A 15052-nucleotide genomic window follows, 5' to 3' on the forward strand; every position below is an offset into this window, starting at 1 on the left:
TCACTCGTGATAAAATCCATGAAGTGATTCCAATGAGCGCGGGTTGAATCCAATACTCAGAACTTATGAGCACTCATGAGTGTTGTAGCCCTTTGTCCAACACCTTAGACCTCTATAAGCCAACCCATGACAGTCTTAATTCATATCTACTTCCAACATATGACCGACTGTGGATGGTTTGAATAACTTAGTAATTCCGGAAGAATAACCGAGTTTATTCGGGAAGTCAAAACATGCAAAATGAAACACAATAATAATTGAATCCAATATGGTATCAAAACCTATGAACATAAATAAAACACCTTTTATTTATCACCATATGATTGCACATTATTCATTGTATACTGTTTCAGCTATCAACTTTATTTTTGAATTTAAAACAATAGTAGTCCCATGCTCCAAGTAAGTACACTATGTTTTTAAACACTAGTCATGCCACACACCAAGTATGCATACTATGTTTGTCTATGATCTTTACTTTGTGAAATAAATCAATTGAACATAACTCCAATGATTCTCTTTTCACACTCCCAAATCCTTACTGCAAATGCAAGAATTCCAACTTCATGCCATTTACTGAAATCTGTTAGATTCTAAACTTATATGCATAGATCCTCTTGTAATGATTATGCACAAAGTCAGAAAGACTTGACAACAATCATTACAGAGTATTCCAAAGGAGATCAGCTCCTTAGAAACATCCTTCTTGCATTAAGTTTCCTAATCTTAAACAGATTGAAAATTCTAACTTTGAAACATTTCCAGATTCCATTTTGACTATCACTTCTAAACAAGAGTTTCCTCCTTCCAGATTATGTCAATATGGTCCTTCTAGAATTATCACTATACTTCCAACTATCCTTGAGCACCCAATCTTTGGTAAACCTTAGATTGTCCTCGACAATTGTTTAATCCTTTTAGTCATACCCAGCTCTAAACCTTTTCCCTTCTTAATGCCCCAGGCATTTGGAAAATTTTAGAAAAGATGAATATAGCACATGTAATCGATCCTATATCCGAAGCATATGGGACACGATTCATGATGTCTCACATAAAGACTAAACCAGTCTTTTGCTATAACATTTCCATTTCAATTTGCCAAGTTCTCATAATTCAGATTATGAAAAGGGATGACGTAATCATAATCGAATTTTAGAACGCAAATAATGGACTCATATACAAAATTTCCTTATGTTGAGCCATTCCAACATGAAATTCATATATATCCTTGACTAAATGATTAAAACCTCATGATCTAAGCTTATAGATTTGAGATGAAGTATAATTTCCTCTCCCTTAATTATAGCAAAACAACTCTTTCCCAATTGAAACTTTTGTTTTCTATAATTAACATTGCTAACTTGCAATACTTATCATAATTATCATGATCCCACTAACATGATGATTATTAGCATAACACTTATGCTCCCACTAGCTTTGACATGTACTCAGAAATCAGCTAACTTTCTTACCAAAGTTCAGATTTTTGATACTAGATTGTTTTGATAAGACTCTATCAAAATCATACACCTTCCCTTAGATATCACCCTTGGGTGTCTAAACAATTATGAAGAGGGATGTCGTAATCATAATGGTTAGACCTTTTTGCCATTTCTCACAAGTCCAGGTTAGTGTGCCGGTTAACCACACACGCTCCACTAATGACTTTAAGAATGCATATATCACAATTGCTATCTAGCTAAAATCTACTTAGTGAAAGTGTTTCCTCACCATCACTTTCATGAATCGGAGAGAAACCTAATCACACTTAGATTTCATGGTGTATGTGTTCTTATCCATGTGAATTGTCAAAACCATAGTCACAAGGCAAGGATAATGACAAATCCAAACTCATATGGACTGAACTCAATCTTAATTTCTTGCCACCTGGCAGCTCAAGTGCCTGCCATTGCTTCCCAGTTGATGTGCAACCAATTGAGAACTCAAAGAACTCATATGCAAAGCCAACTTTAACTAGAATGGGCACATAATATGTCAGTACAATAGGTTATAAACCTCAAGTCGTGTGCTACTGAAGAACTTCAGGTTTTATTCTTGATTAGTTCTTGAGACTTTCAAGACCTTTAAGACTCCCACTGTCCTCATGACATATAAGACTTTCTTGTCAGTTATTCAAGAGATAGTGTGGATTCTAATCAAGACACACACTTCACAAAATTGGCCTAAGTTGGTCTTTGTTTTATCCAAAACATCACAACTTACCAATTTCAAATGTACAAGAGTAGAAATCTTTTACTCTCACATTTGACAAGTGTTTTAAACCTTCTTTAATACATGTCACTCAAGTTACAATCTTGGAGTATGACTCTAAGAATTGTTTTTGGAACAAAGTATGAATCATCTTCTTGATTTAACCACTTCAACAATTCATAGTTCCTCTTCTTAGCTATAAGAAAGCACTTAGAGGATGAATTGTGATAAGGTCTCTAAATCATTAAGATGATCATAAAAACTGATACGAAAGTACTCTCCCATCTTTTCAGATTTGAGAAACTTCTATCCTTCTGCCTAATTTGATTCTTCTTATTCGCTCTGCCTTACATTGGAACCTGTTCCAATGTCTCAGAATTACACTTAAGCTTGTAACTATAATCATATTTACTGAGCTTTAGTAAACTATGATGAATAGTCTTATCGATCTTTTGTGGCGGAGTTGACCAGTGCACAAGAATGTGTACTCGATCCCTTAGTCCTTCACTGGACTCACACATTCATGTGAACAAGTAATTAGTCTTAATTTTCCAATACTTGAAAGTTCTCATTCATCATGCTATACAACTTGCATGATTCCATGTTCCGGTCCAATTGAAACTTGGGTGATGAGAATCTTTCCTTATTTGGTAAATTTAGACATTACCATAAATGAAAGAATCAATTTCATATTTCCACTCTTGCTATTAATGGAATCATATAAGCAACAATTTTTCATTAAATGCCATTGTAAGGATATTTTAAAATAAATAAAATCAAAAAATTTCTTTTATTTTAAAACTATGCGGAAAAACTTATCCTTACAATCCATATGAAAACTTGTTGTTGTCTATTCCTAAGCAATATATCTTAACTCCTATGAAGTAGCTCAAGAATCCGATCTTCAAACTATGCGATAGAAATCCATCTACGCCATCAGATTCAACATATTCTTTCTTTAAGTTCCTTCACTTTTCTTTGATTCTTAAAACATCACCATGTGACCCAGTCACATCATGTATCAAGAATCTCAGAATAGAAACTTAACAGAGTTAGATAGTGGACTTTACTTGAAGTAGAGTCAAACTTATTGACTTTAACATCCTTAGGTAAATTTGGCAGCTTCGCAACCAATGCCCCTTTCTTTGGCAATATAAACATATGGACCCTTTGATAATGGTACACAGGACTATCACAGACTTAGCTTTTCTCTTTACCGTTTGGTTAACCGAGTTGACTATGGCCGATCCCTTTCCATTCGGAAGAGAATGCTTTTCTGGATTTCCTGTGTCACTATTGTCAATGTCCATAAAGTTTTAAGGAAGTTGATCTTAACAAATAGATAAGATCATTAAGCGTCTTGTCATAGTCTGTTTCATAGGTGTCCTAAAGGAACTCATTATGTGACTTAGAAAGTGATTGAACCACCAACTTTCTCAAGACTTTGACACCCAACTCTCCCAGCTTGTCAATATGTGACTACATCTCCAAGATGTCATCACCCCTAGACCTTTCCTTGCCAATAGGGCTTGAGTGACCTTGAACTTGTGGGTTAGAGAGAATAATTGGAGGAGGTGAAAGAAGTATGATTTCCATGGGACATCATCTTCATTTAGGAAAGCTTGTTTCAAGAGATTTGGGAAGATCATAAATGTCTAAACCAGACATCTTTTGGGAGATATTCAAGATAGTTGATTTTAAAGTCCTTAATATGACACCCAATATGAAATGTTAAGGCTAGGACCCAACAAACTATTTTATAACTTAGAAGAGGTATGCCGTAATCCAAGCTATAAAATATTTGAAGGTAGGTGAATGACGATTCACCAATTTCCACCAAGATAAACGAAATGTATTATTAGGTTTTAATTGGTTTTGAAACTCCTAGATCTTTTGAGATTCATTGAATTGTTCAATGGCATGTTTCAATCTCGAGTGTGCCCTTCAGGTTTTGTGACTGGGATGCCGAGGATCACAAAACAAGGTGTGAAGTAACCATGCAAATTACTTGGTACCCTTAAGTGTTTACCCCTCAATCGATGTGCCGGTTAACCACACATGCTCCATCGATACTATGATAAACATTAAGTTACCCTTTGCCTACCTTGTTCAATACGAGTTAGTGTGCCGGTTAACCACACACGCTCAACTAACCGACTTAAAAAAAGTGCAAAGTGTAATTTCATGGATTAACACCTTATTCACACTTTCCTAAGTAACTAAGATTGGGTATTATTAAGAGTTTAGTTAGTTAGTATTTATCATTAATACTTTTAATGAAGGGAGAATTATAGTCCTGTCAAACCCGTTCAGCTAATGACCCTCCACCATTCAAGCAAGCGGTGGGTGAGAGTGGACACCCATTAAGTTGCCATTTTATAGGCAACAACCTTATACCCACCTTATAGACCGGCTTTGTGAATGAGGCGTACTAGCGGTAAGACTGACTTTACTCTTATACATATATATATATATATATATATATATATATATATATATATATATATATATATATATATATATATATATATATATTATTAACTTATAATATTATAAAGTATAAGGGTTGAATTTTACATCGGGAAGTATAACACTCCTCTGGTGCGTGTTTTGGGGGTTTCACATCGAGAGATGACCTAGAGGTCTGTGCTGGATGTTTATGAGAGACGAAGGTTTCGACATTCGGTGGGTTAGGTGAAGGGTCCTTTCGTAGTCGTTAAGTCGGGAAGATGAGGGCTATATCAATCAAAATTGGATGATGACAACAATATCTCTTTAGGTAAAACATGAGTTAAGTTGTATTCGTATGAAGTGCTCATTAGAGTGATAGGGTATCTTGTGTTTCTTTTCAGTGTGTTCCGTTTTGTTCGCTATTATTATTACTGTAGATGATTCATACCACAGTGTCTAGCACTGGTAGTAGGTGTGTTTCGATAGCCAATAATGATACTTGATATCATGATCCCTGACAGGTCTCCTGACGATCAAGCGGTATATGAACGTCGTATGAAATTCGATGTTGGTGAAATCATCGAGTGGGTGGCCCCACTCAATTCCCACTACTAGATATGGAATAGGAGTCAGGATGGAATTATTTGTTTCAAGACTTCAGTATTTTGATTATAATTAACTCCGATGTATGTACAAAGTCGTCACATCTTACAGGTAATGATCCTAAGGTCATATATGAATGTCTTTGGTTTGATTTGAATGAGAGGGTATTTTAACTACTTTTAGGAAAACGGTGACTTTAGCAAGCATACCAAATTCATTACAAACATATGGTATTTAAACGTTTTTGTCGTTAGAAACATTACAAAAGTCCTAATATGGTTCCCTGTTGCTCCTGCTGGTGTGTTCATCACACTCCTCCTGCTTCTCCGTCATTCTTCTCGGTTGGACACTCTCTCTTGAAGTGTCCCGTTTCGCCGCATAAGTAGCATACTGGAATTACATTGGTATTGGGGGTTGAAGCTATTGGGTTTTGAGCATACTAACACTCCTAAGTGTACATGCAACCCTAAATACCTTGGATCTATGTGTTATCTATTATACATACAAGTATGAACATCCAAGGTATTATCCTAATCTAGCATATAAAACAATGGATATAACAAGATAGAATACATACCTTTTTGATGTAGAATGTCTTCATGAAGCTTGAGTGCCTAGTGCCCCAAGTGTGACACCTCAAATGGTTCACACAACACCAAATACACTTGGAATAACTTGACAGAAATCTACACTTCATGAAATCGGCTAGCCCTTCTATTACTCTCTCTCTAGTGTGATACTAGTGCCGATTTTGTCAAGAATAAGATCTTTATGTAGTGTTACAATTAGGGTAAACCCTAATTGTCATGAATTTCCATTTCCTTGGATCCATGGGTTCACATACACCATGGAGCATCCATGGACCTTCCTATGGGTTTTAGCCCAACTTGATTATCCATGGATCATTAGCCCACTATACAAGTATGGATGATTTACACAATCAACCCATATATTTAATTAGTCTTCTTTTGATCACTTAATTAATCCTAGATTAATTCTTGATCAATACTAATTAAATAATCTTATTATTCTTATTATTAATATACTAGAACTTATAATATATTAATAACCATAAGTGTCTTATTTCTCTCATTATAGTCTATCCAAATGCATGATGCCATGCAACCCAAATGGACCATGCCGGGTCGGGTCAAGTCTTACCAATTATAGTTATGGACTTAGACATTAATCCAACAGAAGCGATGTACCGATTCGGGGCCTTACAGAAACGGACGATATGCCCTTTCCTGTTGCAGTTTTTACAGTGCATCTCCCTTCAAGCCCCATTGTGATGGAAAACGCATTGGTTACACTTTAGGAGTGATCCCTTATATGGTCTGGCCGGCGTTTGGGTGGCAGACCCCGTGGCTAGTGTCGAGGCATGTGTTGTGACTGCTGTCGTAATTATAGGGGTGGCTACGGGTTGTTGTCTTTTAACGGATCTTTGAGATTGGTTGCACTCCTTTTTGTTCCAAAACTTTCACTTCTAGTTCGTAGGTTTGTGGCCCGAGGTATTTTTGTTGGTAGGCATTCGTTGGCCCGAGGTATTGCGCCATGACGGCTGTCACGGCTGCCGTGACTGTAGCCTGAAAAGTAGCAGAGTCTATCTGTAGGGTTGGCGCCTTGCTAGTTGGTTGGTTGCCTCTTGGTGAAGGCATAGCTCTGTTTCACGATGAAAAACGACTTCGTGAGTGGAAATAATTATCTCAAGTGCATCCTTACGACTTATATACACATATATAAATTCTTGCACATTACTGTACTATTCCTAGTGTTTCTGCTAACGTTCCTGAGATGGATTTATGGTAGTGGGTATAAGTAGGTTTCGTGCGGGCGTTAAGCTTTACTCATCTTAGGATCATGTTTTGTCCAAACACACTTAGCTGAGGAGTTTTTATGGGATCCGGTGTATTAGGGTTGGAAAGATCGCACCTTATAGGTCTACAAAGAAAGCGTCCCCTCAATCATAAGGGGTAAGGGGAGAGACGGTAATGAGTCTTTAGAATGGCTATACGTTGCTAGTTTCCTAACTAAGTTTATCGATCTTAGTTCAATTTATAACATATTTCGGTTGTTAAGGGTGTTCTGAAAACAGTTCATAACGAGAGTCTTTATATGGTAAACCCATGAATTTTTAGTAGTTCAGTATCCAAGTGAAACCTTGTAACTTGACCCAAGCTAGGTCCTTATTATGACCAATTGATGTATGCTTAGTTATATAATTAAGGCTAAATAGACCTTCGAGTCTGTTAGGTATGTCCTAAGCCCATCTTGTTAATATGATTCTAGTAATTCTGGTTTCAACGAAATTTTTTGACCTAGATGTAGGTTTACCTCACATCCGTGCATGGAAAAGTTTTGATAGCAACTAGATCTCTCGTTTAGTATGACCGCTTAAATCACAGTGTCGTGCTTACGCCTAGAATAGAGTAGCACCAACGCATACTCATGAACCTATTTTTCGAGGTCTTGTGAGCGGTATGAACTCTACTCACAATGATTCGTCCCTTGCGATGCCTGAGGCAAAGTCAATGCACCTTGCAGCCCTGCCAATCGATGCTTGGCTGCAATCCTCCTCTCTTTGGATGCCGTGTGTCTATCCTGTTACTCTCTTGCCTCGGGCCGAGCTACGATAAGGTTCTAAAAAGAATGTTGGCCTCTGAAATAGTAGTCTCTTTCCGAGTCTCAAGTACGTGAGACGGTAGGGTCTGTAGTATCGCGTAGTTTCTGAACTCGGGTTGTAGTCTACCTGTCTTAATCCCCGATGTTCGCGATCTTCCGGGTCTTCATCGGGAGGGCTCTGTCAGTCGGTCCCCCGTGGTTGAGGTCATAGCACCCTCGTTGGTCTTCACATGGTGGTTGTTGTCATTGTTGTCGACATTCAACCCTCGATCACGATTTCCCAACGGGGCACAGGTTCGATGTAGTCGAAACGGTTCACGGAAACCCTGGCTATGCATGGAGGATTGATTACCTCCGGTTCCGCTTCTGATTCTCCTCATAACCATCCACCATTTCTCTGATTGGGAAAGTAGGGGTCGTACGGTAAGTAGGATCTTGCTATGTTGTACTTCCGAGAATAGGAGTGGAAGAGATCATTACTAGGTGTCTAACTCTATAATTACTTACTTATAGGGGTGATCCTTATTAGTTAATTCTATAGTGACATAGTGCATACTAATTACATATAACAAGATATGATAGACCTTCGAATAAGTGATCCTACCATAGGTCCACATCCAAACAAGGAAAAGGAACTAAGGCAATGACCACAAATTCTAAGTCTATGATTTCTAAGTTACATATAACCTTAGAGTATCCACTTAGGGACTATAGACCTATTATTAAGGATCTATTTAGTTTTCATAGAAGTTATGATATTACAAAATACTCCTATAGTATTTTAAATTTTATGTTCGGTTCTAATGTTCTCATTGTGGTAGTGTTGGTAAGTTTTTAGACTTGTTGCAATATCACAACCATTCTTGGGCATGTGCTAATCACTCCTCGGATTAGCATAGTTGATCAGGCTATGCCACTCCCAAGACTGACCATACATCCCCGAGCTTACCCATGATAGTCAACAATCATTACTTTTGTTTTGTTCTAGAATGATGTTGACCTTGGTATGTATGCATGCATGTATACTTTTAATAGGAAACTATTTATTTCTAAAAGTATAATTGTTTTGAAAACTTTAAATTAGAGACTTTAGTCCCAATGCATTTATAGTTTGTATATCTTATGTGGTTCGATATACATAGTTCACTATAAACAATGCTCTGATACCAATCTGTCACACCCCTAAACCAAGGATGGCGGAAACGTCCGGGGGTGGAGGACTTCATGTATAGTATCACAAAAACGTGTATAATAGTGCTCAAAGTAAATACAACCATCATAAATATAATTGAAAAAGGTACACCAATGTATATGTTTACATATTTCAAATCAATTACATTATGATGACAAAATGTACTGTTTGACGATTTATCGTCCCATCCTCAAAATGTTGTTGATTTCCTGTTTCACTGAATTCCTGAGAATACAAGTAGTTTGAAAAAGTGTTAACACAAAGGTTGGTGAGTTCATAAGAGATTTTGTTAGAGAAGTAAACCGTTTTCCTTGTAAAAGCGATAGAGAATGTATCCAGAAAATACAATATTTTCTTTATTATGTATATGTAGTCCTAAATCCCAAGACCGAGAGATAACAAGTATTTGTCATACTTAAAGATATAAAAGTGGTTTCAAATTGGCGTAAAACCCTTTGTGATTTGAGAAAACTCCCGTAATGAATGGTGTGTAGTCTTAAATACCAAGACTGAAAATACACAACAATATATGTAATTATTGATATAAAAAGTGATTTTGAATCGACATAAAACCCCTTTTGTTTTATAAAAATCCCGTAAACTTTATGTATTGTTAGCTTCCTATGCGAGTCGCTATAACCATACTATGACTAGAGGTAACCTGCACAACGTCTTTTATACGCCCTGATCCTATGACTCTTGTCACCCGCAGACCTGCCGGTCCGGCAGTAGCTAGCAGCGAGGTGTGGGATGTCAACCCTAATATAGATCTATACACAATTATCACGCTCTCCCTACAAGAGATTTTGGTTATAACTTATAGGAATTTGGATCCCGTACTCGGACGTACGGGGAGAGAAAGTCTCACAACCTGAGTTAACAAGTTTACGTGTAATGTGTGTGAGTGTAAAACCTTTTTCTGTGGGAATAAAACCTTTCGAAATGTGTTTGTTGTTTTAATGGAAACATAAACCATACCTACTATAGTTTATCCAAAACGTTTGTAATGTATAAGAACTCTTTTATGAAAATGCGTTAGTGTTATGAATCGATAAACTATGCTTTTTATAACTTAATATACGTGTTGTAAATGAATGAATAATCTTATCATGAATGACTAAGTTTCAGTTTATGATGATAAACTATCAAGGAATCACATTCAATATTTAGAACTTATTGTTATACACTTTGCTCAACATAATAAAAAGTGTTATGAAAATTATATGTTGTTAACTAATTTTTAACCTTTCTGCGCTGTTTTAGAACAGTCATAGAAAAATCATACGAAGTTGAAAACTAAATGCATAAATTCTGATAGTTCCCATAATGTGTCTAGTTTACTCATAATTTTTATCATGATTTTTAATGACCTCCAAATTGGGTGAAAAAGTCCATAATCACAGACTGGTCCGGATTGGTGTTTAAAATGATAGGCAGTTTTGTAAAAATCACCATAAATTGTATAAAAATGGTATGGGGATGTGCCAGTTGTAATTTTAAAGCTAAAAACTGGAACTAAATGCACGTAAAACAGTTTTGAAAAAAAAATGCTTAAGTTGCCCAAAATAGTCCGTGAATGGAGTCCAACTTTTCTGATGAAAGCTGTTAGAAAAGTTTAGTTATGTTCTTGGTGTTTTAACTTGTATCCCCCCCCCTAAAAACTTAAGAAAACATGAAAGTATAGGGGTATGAACTCACCTTGAGTGGTTTCAGTAGATGAGTGTTGAAGAAGAGAAGTGTTCAACTCAAGAACACTTGAAGAATCACTTGAAGATTCGAAGATCTAACAAGAATGTGATGATGTTTGTGTAAGGAATCAATGATTTGAGAAAAAGGGAAGTGTAATAATCATAGAGAAGGATGAACTTACCAAAAATGAGAGAAAGTTTTGAAGGTCAGCCCTTAAATCTCGAAATTGGAGTGGGGGAATTTGAGTGATTCCTTATCAAGTCAAGTATCAGGATGCCCCAATTGATTATAAAATTTCAAGAGAGGTTTCAGGAGAGATTCTGGAGAGATTTTACAATCTTGGAGAGACTCTTCATATGGAGAGAGATTTGGGAGAGATTTGACATACTTGGAGAAATTTCTCATACAAAGAGAGATTTGGGAGAGATTTCACATGTGGAGAGAGATTTAGGAGAGATTCCACATTCTTGGAGAGATTTGGGAGAGACTCAACATTCTTGGAGAGATTTCTCATACAAAGAGAGATTTGGGAGAGATTCGTTCTTCTTGGAGAGATTTGGGAGAGATTTCGCATAAAGAGAGATAGAGTTAAAACGATTAAGAGAGGTTTCGTGTGTGACACTTGTGAGTGTCTGGCTCCGCAACGCAAGGTCCATAAACCCCATTATGTCATTTTTAAGGATCTTACACACTGCCAATGAGTATGCAACAATGTTTTATCGGTTTGGTTCTTTACCTTCCACCGTTTTAGGTTAAGGAAACCTAGATGTATGAACTTTTCGATTTATGATCTCTCATTAGAATAGCGAGTTGTTTAGTAATTACATAACGTAAACCATAGTACACAAGGGTTAATTGAGTCGATCGGTTTGACTTGTTGACTTTAGTTGACTTTGACTTGACCGGAAATTGACGATTGTCACATTTGGGTATGGATGTAACCCCTCATGTAACCAACTAAGTGATAATAGAAAACCCGATGACCTTTCCGGTCATACGTAGTGTAGTGATGTAGTGCCACCCCTGGGCCTAGTCGGCTCGGATTGTAGGTAACAGTCGGGATGTATTAGCGTCCGTCCTGTATAGATCTATACATGTAGTGTTGCTTTCCTTCCGGGAAGCCCTGGTCAGATGGTGTAAGCGTGGTAGAGTGCCTTATAGAGGGATAGTGTGTTATACTCTGGATTAGTGTATTCTTGTGTTATAGTATAGTTGGCTTTTAGTATAGTACATAGAGTGTTCTCTTATACATGTATTAACTTGTAATAGTAGCAGTTATAGTGAGTATAGTAGTAATAGAGGTAACGAGCAGTAGTCTTAACTATACCTATTATAGTTAACTAGAGTGTATGATTTCATGCCTTTGATTAACAAAGGTATTGAATAAGATGAAGACTTTCATATCTAACACAAATATATATGATATATAACTAAGAAATCAACGACAGTCAGATGGATAACAGATACCCTAAAACCACATCAAACAATAACAGGAAATAAGGCGAGCTATCGGTCCTAAGTCCTTCAAGTCTTACTTATATAAATATATTAGTGTAGATATATTTTAAAAGAAAAGTATTTTAAACACAGTTTGAAAATAGTTTAACAACAATTTAACTTTAAAATGCATTTGATAATTGTTTAAAACAGTTTTATTGATAAGTAGCTAAAAGTATAGAATAATCCCTTTTTGATGGTAAGTTATGAATCACATATGATTTGATAATAAAACTTATTGCATTATAGTTGTATCCCCCCCCTCCTAAAACATGTAAAAACATTTGAAAAGGTTCATTAACGGGTATCAACTCACCTGAAATGAGCAGATCGGGTGGAAGTATCGGATGAGCGTTTGGTGTCAAGTAAAGACTTGCACACCCTTTAAGACCCTAGTTACATATGAAGACATATGTTTACAATTAATTAGTTATTTAAACTCTAATTAAATACATATAGACATCCTAATGTGAATAAAAGCTCTATGGTTGAGTGCTAGAAGGTTAATGGGTTGCAAGGAAGGAGTTTTAGGCCTCACTATGGAGTTTACTCCTCACAAACTCACCTTATGTGAGTTTACGGCTGGGAGACCACCTCCCCCATGAGTTTACGGCCAAAAACTCATGGGAGGAGTTTAATTGTGTGTTTTCAAGATTCTTGTGGCTCTAGAAGGGATTTCAAGGCAATATACAAGGCTAGAGGGGTGTTTAAGGTTCCAAATGAGCACTCACTTGGAGTTTATGGTCCTAGCACCACTACTTGGGATTTTACGGTCGTAAGCCCCATGGCTTAGGCCGTGAACTGTTAGACACCCTCCATTCTTCGATTTTGAGGTCATTTGATCAATCCTATGTGTTCCTAGTTGAAGATATAAGGCTATTTAGGGGATTAAAGGCTCATTTTGCATGGTTTAAGGGAGTTCACGGCCTAAGGATATTGTTGGGCCGTAAATCTCTTTTAAGCCTCTAAACACAAGATTAAATGGTTAAAACACTTCTAGGGTATGTTCTAACTTAGCCTCTAAGCCTAAGGAAGGGATTTGGGACCATTTTGGCACATTTTTAGGAGTTTACGGCCCTAGAGTGTTCGAGTGTTCTTAGGCCATAAACTCCTTACTGCTTGCCTTCTTGGATGATTTTTGAACTATAATGACATGCAATGGGTTGTAGAACAAGTTAGGGTAAGTGTACTTACAGTTTGGAGTGGAAACTAGCGGGTCTCGGGAGAATCGGGCCTTGAGGAGAGAGAGTACAGAGAGAGAGAGACTAGTGTGGTGAAAGTTCTAACTTGGTGACTACTCAACTTATATAGGGTTTGAGTTTGTGGCCAGGTGGAATTTTACCCGATACCGATGTTAAACGGGGCTTAAATTTTTACCCGATTAAATGGTCGTAATTAAAAACTTTTTCCAACTAAATGGAAGGGTAATTCACATGTTTTTATTTATTTCATTACGACGTTAATAACATAAAATGAAATAAAATAAAACATTTATTGATTTGACTACCCCAAATTAACGAAACCTTTATAAAATAGAATATTCTATTAACGAAAACGGGTTATAATGATGGAATAAATTTTGGGTTGTCACATGATGGAACTGATAACAGATCCTCATATCCTGAACTAGGGCTGACTGACGACAATCCCTCGCATAATGCCCCTCTCTCCCGCACTTGCGGCACGCACCACCGGATATACAAACTCCAGTGTGACCCTTCCCGCACTTCCCACAAGTGCGACTGCTCTGATCTCCCAACCTAGAATCAACGGTCTTGGACCGCTTCGGCGCCGGCTACGACTGTGACGAGGCCTGCCTTTTCTCTCTCAACCGCAACTCAATCTCCAACTCACGCCGCCTAGCGGCCTCCTGCAACTCCAGCAAGGTCTTGCACTGCTGCGTAGAAACAAACTGCCTGATATTCCTCTTAAGCATACTCAGATATCGGGACATCTTAGCCTGCTCCGAAGAAAACTCCGGGCAAAACATCACTCTCTCAGTGAACATCCTGGTGATCTCCGTCACCGACTCTGAATCCTGCTTTAGTTCCAAAAACTCCTGAGCCAAGCTCTCCTTCTCAACCCGTGGAACATAACGGGTACTAAACATCTCCCGAAACTGATCCCACGAAACCGCAACCTGCTGCGCATCCGAATATGACTATGTGGTCAATCTCCACCAATCCTTCGCCCCGAGCCTCAACAGGTTCAAAGCACACCTTACTCTTTGATCAGCAGGGCATGAACATGTGAAGAAACAACCCTCCACGTCTGACAACCATCTCATGGCAACAATCGGATCCTGAACTCTGTCGAAGGTAGGGGGCTTCGTATTATCGAAGTCCCGATGTTGAAAACCTCTACTGGCTCCTCCCCTTGCCGCTGCTACTGCCGATGTATCCGTCACGGCAGCCGTCTCTGCAAGAGCTGCATAGCGCTCATCAAAATACTCGACCATGGTGGTCTTGATCGACCCAAACAGTTCCGGCAACTCAGCCCGGAACATAGCACCAACCTCATCATGCAGGATCTGACGAATCCTAGCATCCAACTCATTTGTGCTCATTTGACCGGTAACCTCAGGTGGTGTTGATCCACCCTGACCGCCCCCTCCTGCTCCCGATCCTAGCCGGATCCGCTCCCAGCATGCCTTGTAACCACCATACTGAAATTAATGCAAAACATCAGATGCTACTCACTTACCCGATAACCAACTCCCAACCCAGCCCTAGGGGATTTTACTTCCTTGATACGCGTATTGGTCCTGTGCTTTGAGTAGTATGGGCC

Source organism: Lactuca sativa, chromosome 7 (genome assembly GCF_002870075.4).
Source record: "Lactuca sativa cultivar Salinas chromosome 7, Lsat_Salinas_v11, whole genome shotgun sequence".
NCBI lineage: Eukaryota > Viridiplantae > Streptophyta > Magnoliopsida > Asterales > Asteraceae > Lactuca > Lactuca sativa.